A 15,740-nucleotide genomic window follows, 5' to 3' on the forward strand; every position below is an offset into this window, starting at 1 on the left:
AAAGATGTATAAGCCACCATACTGTACTGAAGTGATTTTTCCAAATTCATATATTTGGAAAATGGCTAAGAAGAAATTGACACCACATTCTCCTGAATGTAGAGCTTACCCTGCTGTTGATGGGTTATGATCTAGGTCTCCAGCCACTCTGGTTATCTGGGACTTTCTCTTCACTTACAGATCTCTGACATATAGCTATTTTTTATTTTGTTTTTATCTCCTATGACAAATTTTCTAAATCATTAAATTGAAGTTCAGCTATGATATTTTTTTTGACTATCGCTGTAAGACTCTAAGCTGGGATGTAGAACACAATTTCTGAGTAAAGATTTTATATATTTGAGCTTATATGTGAGCATTATTATATGTATATATGTATGTATATATATATGTAAGTCTATATGACTGTTAGTTTGAGCTAAGGTTATTATAGTCATTAATCAAATTGTTATGTATTTGAATATATATAAGGTTTTTTTAATTTTGACTTTTAAAATGTTTTGGAGATATAACTGACGTACAGCTGTGTATATGTTTAAGATGCGCAGCAAATACCTTCACTTACACATACTGTGAAATGGTCACCGCAACAAGTTTAGTTAACGTTCTTCATCCTGTATACGTATAGGTTGTTAATGGAAGACTGTAGCTTCTTCCCTTCCCTGCTTCAGTCCATTTTAGTTCTCCTGAGCTAGACAGATGACTCCTGAAGCTGTTGGGGAAGCAGGTTAGAAAGACAAGACTAGTTCTTGATCAGTGTCTCAGAGTAGAAAGCGATTCTACCAGAGTAGAATGGAGGAATCAGCCCCAGAGAACTTGGGGAGAACCCCAGAAGTCACTCAGGCTTATTGTTCTCTAAGGAAAGTTGAAGGGAAACTGAGGGGCTCCACACCATGAAGCCTGGCAGGTGGGAGTTTATGTGGAAACTCTAGAACAGACTTCCTTCTCTCACCTTGTCCCAGAACTGACACCCCATTTGCTAACCTCCTTTTGTCTCACAAAAGAGAAGAGCTCTGTGACTCCACCATTTGTGAGAATGCCGTTGGTAAGGATACTTCCAGAGGCTATGTGAGAGTGCCAAGGGGCACAAGCAAAGCCGCCATAACCAGGGGAGCAAAGCAACAAAGAAAAACACAGGCAGAACAGTTATCACCAAGCAAGTGTACTGAGCAGAGGATAACAAGAGCGCTGGTGGTGTTGGGGTACTACACAGAGATTTCTGTAACTAAGAGCCATGTTTCTGCTACTCATAAACACCAAAGTATCAGTATATGATTAGGCTATGAACGATCATTGATATGATCCAAATTATTGTCCTGGAACTTGATAATGTATCAGACTGGAAGAAGTAACTAAAAATCAGAGAGCAAAAAATCCCCCAATTTGGGAATTGTGGTACAAGATGAGACTTATAAGATTCATTAGACCTTTCATGTGAATGACATATGTTCCCAGGCAGCAAAAAAAGAGTAAATGAAGGAATGGACAATATTTTCTTTTCCCTTGAGGTGAAGAACATACTGAATTTATAAGTTTAATAGAGCTTTTGAGGATGGGTTAGAATAAGAATTAAACCTAGGTAAATCCTGGCCAATTACCTAAAACACAAATAAAAGAAAATTTTACACTTTTAGATATTTTTAAATTACCTACAAATATATATATCTATATATATCGCATTTGTCACTCTAGATACTAGAATCTGATTGACAGTTGAATGTACAACATACAAAGAAAAAACAAACAAACAAACAAACTCAAGCCCCAAATCCCTTGTTCATCAAAATATGATTCATTTCTCAAGGTAAAAGAAATGTTTGGGGAAGGATCCAGAAAGAAGATCATCACCTTATCTGATCTAAAAATATATTCGAGAAAATGTTGAAATTGAAAATTGTTGAAATGAATCCAAACACAGATCCTCAAAGTCAAGGAAAATGACAAGGAGAGGAAAATATATATATATATATATATATATATATATATGAAATGTACCCTGAAATACGTGTTTGTGTGTGTACACAATTAAATCAAAATGGGTACATTTGAGGGTGCTAAAGGATACTGTACAATCTAAGAATCATAAAGCTTAAAGGAAATGTTGCAGCACAGGCTATAGTTTGAGGACTTAGGAACAAGCCACGACATTTCAGTATTCATCCAGGAGGATGGGAATGAGAAATAATATTCCTGAGTTCTACTGAGATGAGTATGGTTGGGGAGAAATATGTAATATGTGAGAGAAATAGAGAAAAAGGGGATACCTGGATGGCTTAGTCGGTTAAGTGTCTGAGTTCAACTCAGGTCATGATCTCAGGGTCCTGCGATCAAGCCCTGTGTCAGGCTTTCTGCTCAGTGGGGAGTCTGCTTCTCCCTCTCCCTCTGGCCCACCCACTTCCCCCCTGAGAGAGTGCTCTCTCTTACTCTCTCTCTCTCAAATTAAAAAAAAAGCATCCATTAAAAAAAAAAAAAAAAGAAGAAGTAGAGAAAAAAGAACAAAACAGAGTAGGTTTTAAGTAACTGTATTACTGTGCTTCTAGGCATGATTCCACTGAGAGAGAACTCATTAAGAAAACAAAAATAGATAAAAAAGCATCATCATAACATCTAATGTACATTTTAATATGAATGTATAGGAGGTGCTCTGAAAGTTAGTGGAGGGAGGAACTAACCTTACATGTGTACTGTAGAATGGGTGATATTTGCATTGATTCTGATTTTAGAATTAAAAAGCAATATTATAGAGGAAGGACCAGCCAACAATGGCAGAGGAAACAAACTCAGCTTGCTGTCTGCTTAGTGAATAATGTTTAACTGGAATACAGCCACACCCATTCATTTAAATATTGCCTAGGGTAGTTTGGGCATTACAGTGGAAAAACTGAGAGGCTGCCGTGGAGACCATTTGGCTCACAGAGCCCAAAGTATTTCCATGTTGACTTTCACAGAAAAAAGTTTGCCAATCCCCATTGTAAGGGCTTGCAGGGGATGAGACTGGAGGCGGGGGGTGGGAGGGGGTAATTGAGGATCGCATCAGGGTTCTGATAGACAAGGCATCTGCTGCTCGAGGACAGTTGGTGTTCTGCCAGCCCTGCTGAATATACACATGTACACGAACACATGTTATTTGTTATAAACGGTAAGACTGGGCTTCTTCCCTTTAGGTGGATACTGTTAGTTCTCTAACTGCTCTTCAGCCTGTCTTTTAGTATTGCCACAAATCAGTTTTGTTCAGGGTGACATGATGCAGAATCACATATTCCTGTCTCACCACCCCCTTTCATCTAGGACACACATACTTCACCCACGGCCCATAGTGCAGATGTGGTACAGAAATGCAGCCCACGGGCACTGTAAGGATGGAAGCCTCCTGCTAAGTGAGAGGGAACAGAAAGTTAAATGGGTCTGGGAGAATGATTCTATTATGGAGCTGATGTTCTATCCCAGGCCTGCCAATGCCAAAATCATTCTTAACAAAGTAAACCTCTTTTCATTTAAGCTCTTTTGTTGGATCTCAGATACATACAGCTACATGGAATATGAATTGGTACTTGGACAAATTCTAGATTTAACAAGGACCCCAAAAGCAAAAAATTAAAACCAATACTGAAGCCAAAAGAATAGTGAAAATGGTGTCAGCATCAGATAATGGTGCCATTTTCCATGAAGTGCCTTGATTTGGGAATGACACATAAATCAGCACTTACTTCTCTTTCTAGGTGCTTGTGATGCTGGTTGATTGTCCTATGGCAGCTATGTCCCTTTTCGCCTATGATGCAGCTAACAGTTGATTTCAGATTTTTAAATCTTGCTTGCAATCAGCTGTAGAATCAATTGCATCCATAGAAGTTTTGATCAGCAGGAAAAAGGAAATTGGACATTGGAATGTTGACTTTGAGTTCTGCAGAAAATCAAAAGTTGATCACCCCAAAACAACCGGTTAGTTTTGCCAGGATCTGACTACAGGTTGTCAAAGCAATCATGGTAATGATCACTGAAACGGAATCAAGGAATATTTATTGAGCACTTACTATGTCCCGGCATTGGATGTACTTCGTAGTAATTTTGTGCTCACATCATAAGGGCACCATTATGGTTATCCTTGTTTTACAGAGGATAAAACTGATACATAGAATTAAATAATTTGACCAAGACTACATGGCTAGTAAGAAGTACAACTGGAAAAGATTGTTAAGCCAGATAGAGATTCAGCCTTTAAGTTCCCAGTTTTTTAATATAGTTAAAAATATAAAATCTGGATCAGGCTATTTATGGAACAATTATAACAAAAATACTGGATGTTCCAGAATCCGTACGGTTTATTGAGCCAGAAGTGGGGGTTTCCTTTCTTGACATGTGAGGATAAGTTTGATGTTATTTTGATGTTCCTCTTTGTTTTAAAGGATTGGGTTTGGGGATGGCTACATACCATGAAGAAAAAAATTAATCTTAAATTTCCTGAGAGTAAAAGAATAGACATTTATTTTTATTGGAAATCTAACCCCTAGGGAGTCCAACAAGGATATGCTTTAGAAAAAAGAATTTTCTAACAATTCCAAAATGTGTACAATAGATATAGTGTGGATAAAGACAATGGGCAGTTTACATGTAGGTGTGTGTGCCAAAAGCTGAAAAACCTTGCAGTTGCAGATACTGTGCACAGTGAAATAAATGAGGGTATTGAGCAGTGGAAAGTAGCCTCATTAACTGAATTCAGGAGTGGGATCAGGTGGAGGACCAGTGTGCTCGTGATGTTGAGACAATGGGATAGTGTGATATTTCCCCACACTTAAGGACAGAGTTAATAGTAACTAAATCTGTGATTAAACTATAAAAACTGAAACTTTGAATCTGCTTATGAAAACACAACCACTAAAAAACAAAACAAACAAGTATATGAAGGGTTTTTCTAATGTAAGATAAGATACAATAAACATCAATCACTATGATATGAATTTAGATGAATAAACATTTGAAAATACAGGTGTCAAATAATTATGCCAAACCTAATAAATGAAAGATGAACTAAAATACTGATTAACATGCCTGACTGACAGAGAACTAATCTTTATTACATAAGGGGATTTTTTAATAACAAAAATATGTCACAATCAAATAAAACAATGGGGAAATCACTTTAGTGGGAGAGTCACAGAAAAAAACATGATATGGGTTAGTTATCCAAAGAAAAACCTCAAATTTCATTAGTAATTTAAGAAACCATGAAAGAGAAGGAGAAACAAACATTCAGCTACCAAAGTGTACAAGTCTGATAAGTCACAAAGTTGTTAATATACAGAGCCATTAACAGACAGGTGAAGTCCCACAGTTGTTTTGGATAGGAATTTAACAGTATTTTAAATTGAGAACATATCCTTTTGTTACACAATCTAGATTATAGACCAAATGAGCTCGTGGTCTCGTGGATTATAGACCACGAGATGCATTCACATGGTTACACAAAGATACATGTGGAAAGAGCCAAGGTGGCCTTCAATAGATGAATGGCTAAAGAAGATATGGTCCATGTATACAATGGAATATTACTCAGCCATCAGAAGGGGTGAATACCCAACTTTTGCTTCAGCATGGATGGGACTGGAGGAAATTATTTTGGGTGAAATAAGTCAAGCAGAGAAAGTCAGTCATCATATGGTTTCACTTACTTGTGGAGCATAAGGAATAACACGGAGGACATTAGGAGAGGGAAAGAAAAAGTGAAGGGGGGGGATTGGAGAGGAGACAAACAATAAGAGACTGTGGACTCTGAGAAACAAACTGAGGGTTTTGGAGGGGAGGGGGTTGCGGGGATGGGTGAGCCTGGTGGTGGGTATTAAGGAAGGCGCATATTGCATGGAGCACTGAGTGTTATATGTAAACAATGAATCTTGGAACACTGCATCAAAAACTAATGATGTATTGTACAGTGACTAACATAACCCAATTAAAATTAAATAAATAATAATAAAAATAAATAAATTTTAAAAAGATACATGTGAAAGGATGTTCATCACAGTGTTATTCATAATAGTGAAACATTGGAAACACCCTGAAAAGTTTACTAGTAAGGAAGTTTTCAAGTAAATGACTCTTCAAACATATACAGGTTACCTATGTAGTCCTAAAATGAATGAATTTATATGTATATAGTGATGTATGACAATCTATATTGTTTTAGTGAGAAAAAGTTTTCAGAAATACATGTGGAATAGGTTATTTTAGACAGTTGTGTGTGTTATACAGTGTATGTGCACATAGGACTTATCTTAAAGAAACACAGACTGAAAAAAAAAAAGAAAGAAACACATATTGGTGAAGGTGCTTAGTTCAAAAAATGGGTTGTGGTTTTATCTGTTAACAGAGAAATGCATTCTTCTTTATTAAAAACTGTATATATATGTATGTGTGTGTATATATATGTATATATATATATATATATAGTGACAATAAAAAGTGAAATGCAGGCTTGTGATAAAAAAACATTTTAAATACCAGTAATACTTAAAGATATATAGGTTTCTAATACTAATAATGGCTAGTAGTGCAGGTAGGTGACAACAAAATGTTTTCTCAGCATGTGGTGTCTGACAAACTCATTAATTGGGTTTTGAATTACCTAGCCATTAAAAAAAATATCTTTTTGTATGTCTTTACTTCTTTCTGGAGAGAGAGAGAAGTCATTTTTATGTGCTGAGAACTAATAGTGGCTAGTGATAAAATGGTAAAAAAACAAGAAAGAAAAGAAAAAGAAAAAAAGAAAAAGAAAAAGGAAACAAGGTCCTTAAACTTGAACAGGCTACAGACGTATAAACAGAAAATCTCAATATAGTGTTTGATAAGCAAAATATAAGGAAACCAAAAAGTGGACAGTGAAATCACTTACAAACTTAGAGAAAATGTCTTCAATGAATCTTACATAGTGTGCAGGGGTTTGTCAGTTAGACAAGGATTCCACATAGAAGATACAATGATGAAAAAAATCTTGTCTTCCTTGTAGGTTTATGGTCTACTTAGGGATGTTTGTATGTGTGCATGTGTGCGTGCACACGGGTGCATACATGCATGTGTGTGTGTGCATGTGTATGCACATGTGCTAAGGGGAAAATAAACAGGATTATCATGCAAATGGTGAATTCCCTTTACAGTTTAGCTGAATGTTCTATGAGAATGCAGAGAAGACAGCACAAGAGACCTCTGGGTGTGCAAGTGTTTATCAGATTATTGTTTCTTGTATATCTTTCATGCTAAGTAATAGTCATGAAGCCTCCAAGTAATTGCTGTGTGCTCTATTACCAGTGATTAAAGCAAAATGCGGTTGCATGTTTCTTGTCAGTTAATAATAATAATCAGCAAAGTCTGTGGCATCCTGGATGATTTAATTAAGAAAGGTGCAAAATGAATGAGTGTTTTTAGATGCATGTTTCAATACAATGTTTTTCTTTACCTCTTCGGTTTACATCATGTAACTTCAACTATTATCTAGGAATCATACCCCTCTACAGCAGGCTTTGTCAACCTTGCTGCTAAATGACGTATTAGACAGATGGTTCTTTGCTGGGGGACTACCCTATGCCTTGTAGGATGTTCAGCAGCATCTCTAGCCTCCGAACATTAGATGTTAGTAGCATCCTTTCTACCAGCGCCATATTACAGTGTCTTCAGACATTGCCAAATGCTCTCTTTGGGCAAGTATTTTTTAATGCATTTCAAAGTAGAAACATGAATTGGAGAATATGCTATTTGTTAAATTTATAGTCACTTCCAAAGGGAATCTCATAGTCTTAGAATACTCATATATTTTATGACCAAAAACAATTTTATCTGCCCAGGTCAGCAATTTTCATGGTTAATATTAACTGCCATAATATTATATTATGAAAACAGCGAGGTACACCATTGAGTAAAGTTAGGTTATTTGTGCGCACAGAACAAAATGTAACAGAGAGTGTAACAAAGTGTTACTAGAGAGTCATTATGACTCTCATTTAAAAAAAAGAAAATCCACTTGTTATAGTGTTGGTTTAGAAAAGGACCACTTAATTTATGATGAATGCCTCATAACTACTGGGAGTCATGTTGCATTTTTTTTTCTTACCTAAGAATACCTCAAATAAAACAAAATGAACATGGGTGGACAGAATGACATAATATTATGGACCTGGATAGGTCCATAAAGACACTTGCACACATTTTATCAATGAATGTTTAACATTTTTTTCTTTCTTTTTATTCTTCTGGTATGCAGTACATTATCATGCCAGTCTTTATGACTTTACCACCTCCTAGCAGTTATTCTATACAAGAATTGTCTTCTTTGTCCTTCAAACAACTTTAAAGAAGTACTTATTTAACTTTTTGATTTAACATAACTTGATTAAAAGTCTAAGTTCTCCAATGAATACATACTAATGGCTATCAGACACATGAAAAAATGTTCATCATCACTAGCCATCAGGAAGATTCAAATCAAAACCACATTGAGATACCACCTTACACCATTAGAATGGCCAAAATTAGCAAGACAGGAAACAACATGTGTTGGAGAGGATGTAGAGAAAGGGGAACCCTCTTACACTATTGGTGGGAATGCAAGTTGGTGCAGCCACTTTGGAGAACAGTGTGGAGATTCCTCAAGAAGTTAAAAATAGAGCTTCCCTATGACCCTGCCATTGCACTACTGGGTATTTACCCCAAAGATACAGATGTAGTGAAAAGAAGGGCCATCTGTACCCCAATGTTTATAGCAGCAATGGCCACGGTCGCCAAACTGTGGAAAGAACCAAGATGCCCTTCGACGGATGAATGGATAAGGAAGATGTGGTCCATATACACTATGGAGTATTATGCCTCCATCAGAAAGGACGAATACCCAACTTTTGTAGCAACATGGATGGGAATGGAAGAGATTATGCTGAGTGAAATAAGTCAAGCAGAGAGAGTCAAGTGTCATATGGTTTCACTTATTTGTGGAGCATAACAAATAACATGGAGGACATAGGGAGATGGAGAGGAGAAGGGAGTTGAGGGAAATTGGAAGGGGAGGTGAACCATGAGAGACTATGGACTCTGAAAAACAACCTGAGGGTTTTGAAGGGGCGGGGGGTGGGAGGTTGGGGGAACCAGGTGGTGGGTATTAGGGAGGGGTCGGATTGCATGGAGCACTGGGTGTGGTAAAAAAACAATGAATACTGTTAAGCTGAAAAGAAATAAAAAATTAAAAAAAAAAGTCTAAGTTCTTCAGAGATGAATTTTAAGAATATGAAATAAAAAGTAAATAATACTGATTATCATGACACAAAGAGGAAAATAACTATGGGATGAAATTATACCTGCTTTTGGAGCCAGCAGTCTAGTGCATGTGTGGTGTTTAAGAAATGAAAATAGCATAAGGAGAAAGGTACTCGTAAACAGCATTGCCGTTCTCAGAAAGAACATCATAAGTGTCTCAAGACATTTAGTGATACTGGAATGTCATATTGTTATAAAGAGCTGGTAAAGGTGTTTTATCATGAATATTGAGCAATTCCTTGAAAAAAATAATAGTTTTAAAGCATAATTTTGCCTCTTCCATTTTTTTACAGAAATATACCCAAATTTTTGCAATTATAGTCTTCCTTTTACCTAGAATCAACAGTTTTTAGTATGTTTTAATTGTTTTTCAGTCGTTTTAATTGTTTTTCAGTTACTCTAAATTTTCAAAAATAATTACTTTATATCCAGCAATTGTTTCTAGAGTAACTATGCTAGATCACAGTGTGATTTGCCTGAAAGTAAATTTCACATCTTTTTTTTTTTCACAACAGTGTATCTATAAGGAATCATATAAATCTCTACTTCTTTTCTTCTGTGTATTAATAAAAGATACCTATAAGTAAAAATAATTTACTAATATTTAAGATATAACAGACTATAGAAATAATAGATCTCGATTTATGGGAGAGAGAACAAAATATTACATTTTATTAAGATTTTAAGTATGTAATTTATAAGCTTCAACTTCAGTGGAGCACTGATTCTTAGTTTGGCATAAAAAACAAAACAAAACAAAAAGATAAGAAGTTTTACTGTATGTCCCTCAAGAACCACATGGTGCCTTGCCCTTGGAGATCTATTGAAACATCCTAGTCTTTTTCGTGTTTTTGTTCTTCTCCAATCTCTAACTCCCAGGCCTATTTCCATTTGCAGCTGTGTTCTTCGTTGCAGAGCAACAAGAAGAGACACCAGCTGTGCTTACTTTATTGCACTGCTTGTTGGGGGACTGATTTAGTTCTGGCCAAACATCTTGGGAGCTTCACCCTGGATAGCTTCCAGGATTCTAGTAGCCATTTTAAAATCATTACTCTGGGGCATAACTTCAGAAGCAGATAATTTCAATGAAATGAGGCTGACACTGCTATGCTACACGGTAAATTAGAAGTGCCTGTGTAGAGTCACATTGGACAACTAATAGAGTGAAAATTGAACAAAAATGTCTAATTTTCACAACTTTTTTCTTCTCATAACTTATCCCTTGTGTTGGTTAGCTAATGTTTTGTAACAAATCAACCCACAACCTAGTGGCTCAAAACACCTTCCGTTTTACAGTGAATTACAAGAAAGATATAAATTAAGAAAACAATCCCATTTATAAGAGCATCAAAAAGAATAAAATACTAAGGAATAAATTTAAGGAGGTGAAAGATCTGTGAACTGAAATCTGTAAAACATCAATAAAATGAACTGAAGAGGACACAAATAAATGAGAAGGTATTCCATGTTCATGGATTGGAAAAATTACTATTGTTTAAATGTCCATTCTATCTGAAGTGACCTACAGATTCAATGCAACTCCAGTAAAATGTCAGTGGCAGTTTTCACAGAACTAGAACAAACAATACAAATATTTTCATGGAACCTCAAAAGACACCTCATAGCCAAAGCAATCTTCGGGCCGGGGCCCACAAGATTAGAGGCCTCACTTCCTGATTCCAAATTATATTACAAAGCTGTAGTAATCAAAACAATACAGTATTGACAAAAAACAGATGCCTAGATCAATGGAATAGAGAGAGCAGAAGTACTCATGTATATATGGTCAATTGTTGACAAAGGAACCAAGAATATATAATGGAGAAAGGACATTCTCATCATAAATGGTGTTGGGAAAACTGGACAGCCACATGAAAAACAATGAAACTGGATCATTATTTTACATCATAAACAAAAATCAACTCAAATGGATTAAATACCTGAAATTGTAAAACTCCTGAACAAAGCATGAGGGTGAGTTCCTTGACATTGGTCTTTGTAATGATATTTTGGATTTAACACCAAAGGCAAAAGAACAAAAACAAAAATGAGTAACTGGGACTACATCAAACTAAAAAAGCTTCTACACAGCAAAGGAAACATTGAAAAAGTGAAATGGAAACCTATGGACTGGAAGAACATATTTCATATGGACTCCTAGAGCAGCATTTCAATAGTATAAAAGTGCAAGTTTCAAGGCTTCTTGAAGAGGGGGCCCAGAAGTTTTGCTGTCTTACTTTTGTTGTATTATTATAATCACATCACTTGAAATCATAGTCTGTCAATCTTTATTGAATAATTACATGTTGACCCTTTTCACCTATACTTCGAAGAAAAGATTTTTTTTTTTTCTGTGAGAAAGATTTTGAAGAAATATTGCCTCTTAATTTTTTGAACAACATTGTTCTTATACCTGGTAAAAATTTATTACTGTTTCATCGAATAATGATTAATATTTTCTTATATATAATAAAGTTAGTTGTAAATGCAAAAAAGACCACATAAGCCAATCTAGTTTCTCATTTTTATTCAAGGAGATATATGAATCAGCAGATTACACTTTATGCTACTGCTGATTCCTTAGTTTCTCCATTTACTCCTTATGAAAGTAGACTAGACTTGGAATTCCCCTAAGAAAACTGATCAATTTATAATGGAAAATACTTCACTGGGATATTTTTTTTTTTCATCACAAGATGGACTCAATTCACAAACCTTATATTTGCTGAATATATTTTAAGAAAATATATTCAAAGAATGATTTTCATGTGTATGCCCCTCAGTGTACAAAATTGGAATACAAAACAAAGCACTCAGAGTTTTGGCAGTTCTAAATGCAAGTCATGTGCGTGTAGTTGCAAAAATATGATAAATGAAACTTCTATAGTGGCCAGCGGAACATTTTGTTATATAAATTGGCCTTGGAGCTTGACATGTCTCTTGAAGGAGATAATGTTTTGCTTTGTTTAAATAAACACAACTTAAATTAATTAAATTAATTAAGGTGTGCTATTGACCCTATGTTTTAGTGAAAGCCCATACGTTGAAATTATTGCAAAGTTTTATAAATCAAAAAAAAAAATTGTGTGTGAAATCACTGTTTTAGGGCATATGATGTTGAAATTTCCTTCTCAAAACTCAGACATGTAATACATTTAACCTCACTTTTCAGTGAACTTGACTCCTAATTCTACTATTTCAAATTACTTTTTTGAGACACCATTTTGGATGTTTTTCTTCATTTTCTCAGAGTCATATACAGAGTAAAGGAACAATAACCCAGTCTTGAGTAAAGGCATAGCAATCAGGTGTGAAGTGGAATGCTCAGTGTTCAGGTATAGAGAGAAGGCTCAGCATGAAGTATGGTAAGCTCAACCATTAGATACAGAGTAAATTCACAGTGATCAAGCATAGGGAAAAGCGTAGTGATGAATAATTAGATAAAAACACTGTGATCAGTTACAATAAGAAGGTACAGTGATGAGGCAGAGATAAAAGGGAAAGTGATCTGGTAAAGATGGCACAGTGAGGAAGAGGAATGTTTGTGCCATTGTGGATTCCTGGTGCCATCTACCAGATGTCTCTTTTCCTACTAGTTTTCAGTTATCAGTCTTTGATGGTCATGTCTGCCTGTTCTCTGTTTCATTTGCAAGTCCTCTCGAGATCCCCTGAGTTTCTCTTAGCTAACTTCACTTTCCATCTTAGTAAATGGAAAATATTTTCTTGTTCCTCTCCACTGGTAAGGAGAGAACTCAGAAGATCAGATCAGACCTTTTTTTTGCCTTCATAAATGAAATGATCTCTTACATCCATTACCTTGTTCCTCTAAAGCACCATGGAATATATTGGAGAAGCTGTGCTCCTTTGGAAGAGGGCACTACTCTGAAAGCTCATCACAGTATTGCATGCATATAGCAACACACACACACACACACACACACACACACACACACACACACACAGAAGAAAATTGAATGGCTTTTGTTTTATTCAACTCTTTATGATAATTTGTTCCACAGCTATAAAAATGCAACAAACTAGAAAAATCTAAATGTGCATCAAAAAGCAAAGTAGAATGTCATGTAGATATTGAAATTATATTTGTTTAGTTGAACATGGAAATATCCATGGCATATTATTATGTATAGAAGAAGCTGCAGAGTGTTTTGTGTAGAATATACATAATTACATGATAGACTTTTGAATGAACCAAAATAAAGTTAGGGAAAGACATACAAAATACCATAAGATTGCTTTCTGAAGGGAGTTTACAAAGAAGACATTTTTATACTTGTCTCCAGGTGCAATTTACAAAGTGCTTTATGTTTTCTCCCAGTGAGGGAAATTTACCGAAGTATCCCAGCCGTTTCCTTCATCCCATAGGCCCTGGAAACTATCATTCTACTCTCTGCTTTATGAGTTTGAATATTTTAGATTCCATATATAAGTAAGATAATATATTTTTCTTTCTGTGTCTGGTTATTTCTTTAGCATGATGACCTCCAGTTTTATCTACATTGTTGCAAATGGCAGGATTTCCCTCTTCTTTAAGGCTGAACAATTTCCATATATATGCCATATATATATTTTTTTTCTTACTACACTTTCTCTAGTCATTTGTCTATTGATGGACATTTAGACAGTGAGGTTGTTTCTATATCTTGGCTGTTATAAATAATGCTGCAGTGACATGAGAGTGTAGATATGTCTTTCAGATAGTGATTTCATTTACTTTGGACTTTTTACATACTCAGAAGTGGGATAACTGGATCATATGATGATTCTTTTAATTTGAGAAATATTTATACTACTTTATATAATGGGTATACCAGTTTACATTTCCACTAACAGTGTATAATGGTTTCCTTTTCTGCACACCTTTGCCAACACTTCTTATCTTTTATCTTTCTTAGAATAGCCATTCTAACAGATATGAAGTCATATCTCATTGTGCTTTTCATTTACATTTCCCCGATGATTAATGACATTGAACACCTTTTCATGTACCCATTAGCCATTTGCATGTCTTTTGAAAAATGTCTCCTCAGATCCTTTGCATATTTTTAATCAAATTACTTGTTTTTTTGTCTATTGAGTTGTGTGAGTTTCCTTTATATTTTGGATATTAATTCTTTACCAAGTATATAGTTTGCAAATATTTTCTCCTATTTCCAGTGTTGTGTTTTCACTCTGTTGACTGCTTTTTATGCCGTGCAGAAGCTTTTTAGCTTGGTGCAATTCCATTTGTCTATTTTTGTTTTGTTTTCCATATTTTGTTGTCATATCCAGAAAATCATTGGCAAGACCAATGTCAAGAAGCTTCCTCTATATTTTCTCCTAGGTTCTTTATTCTGTTTTACTCTACATATCTGTTTCAATACTGTTTTGATTATTGTGGCTTTGTAATATATTATGAAATTGAAAAGTGAGGTGCTTCCAGTTTTGTTCTTTTTGCTCAAGTTTGCTTTGGCTATTCAGGGTCTTTTGTGTTTTTATATGAATTTAGAGGTTTTGGGAGGGATTGTACTGAATCTGTAAATCACTTTGGGTAGTAAGGGCATTTAAAAATAGTAATTCACCTTAATATTTTAAATACAAAAAACAGGACTTACAATAGACAAATCAAATAAATATCTATTGCAGAAAATAGGTATAATTCAGATAAAATAATTTAAATTAAAAATCTACTTTTCTTAAGTGAAATCTGAGATTTTATTGCATTCATTAAACAAGAGCACATTGACATAAAGAGTAAAGTTTTCAGGGAACAAAAAGAAATAGATTTCTAAAATTAAAATAAGATGCTGAAATTAAAACAAATAATAATCAGTGGACTGAATTATGTGATGAACATAGCTGAAGACTGAGTTGGAGATATCACAAATAAAGCCAGAGACATCTAGCATTGTGTAGCACAAACCAGGCAAAGTAGAAACACCTATATGATTCAGCAGTAGACATGGGTGATCAACTGGAAATATTTTACTTTTATTGTGGAGGAGAGAATAAAAATATTGGACAAAAGAAAACCTGAGTTTTCAACTTAAAGAAATATAAATAAGCATCAAACAGGAAAACTAATTTACTAATTTGAAAGCCCACATATCAGATATCCTTGGATAATGAAGAAATTTTAAAATGTAACATAAAAAGTATTTTTTAAGGACAAATATTTCTCTATAATACAGTTTTCATGAGCAAAGATAGAAATGAAAAGGCAATAGCAAACTATATTAAAAATCCACTTTAATCCCACCAGCAAAATTATCAAATATTAGAGAAAATAATTTCTTTGGATATGAAAGGACTCAGAAAATTTCAGACATGGAAAGATTAGGAAAAATCAGCAGCCACATCTAATGCCTAAGCAGGAATACTAAAAATACATATTCTGACCTTTATCAAATTACTAAACTATACAGGATTTCTAGAAAGGAGAATAAATTGGGTTT

General features: G+C 34.9%; 1 protein-coding gene across 1 annotated transcript in view; it reads left to right on the forward strand.

Annotated features, from left to right (window-relative positions):
• The window catches only part of CDH18 (cadherin 18), a gene marked incomplete at both ends in the record, with an annotated part of 317,410 nt that overhangs the window by 79,578 nt on the left and 222,092 nt on the right, over positions 1-15,740 (forward strand). The gene's annotated exons all lie outside the window — the stretch shown is intronic.

This window comes from Martes martes (genome assembly GCF_963455335.1).
Source record: "Martes martes genome assembly, chromosome: 5".
In the NCBI taxonomy this organism is placed as follows: Eukaryota; Metazoa; Chordata; class Mammalia; order Carnivora; family Mustelidae; genus Martes; species Martes martes.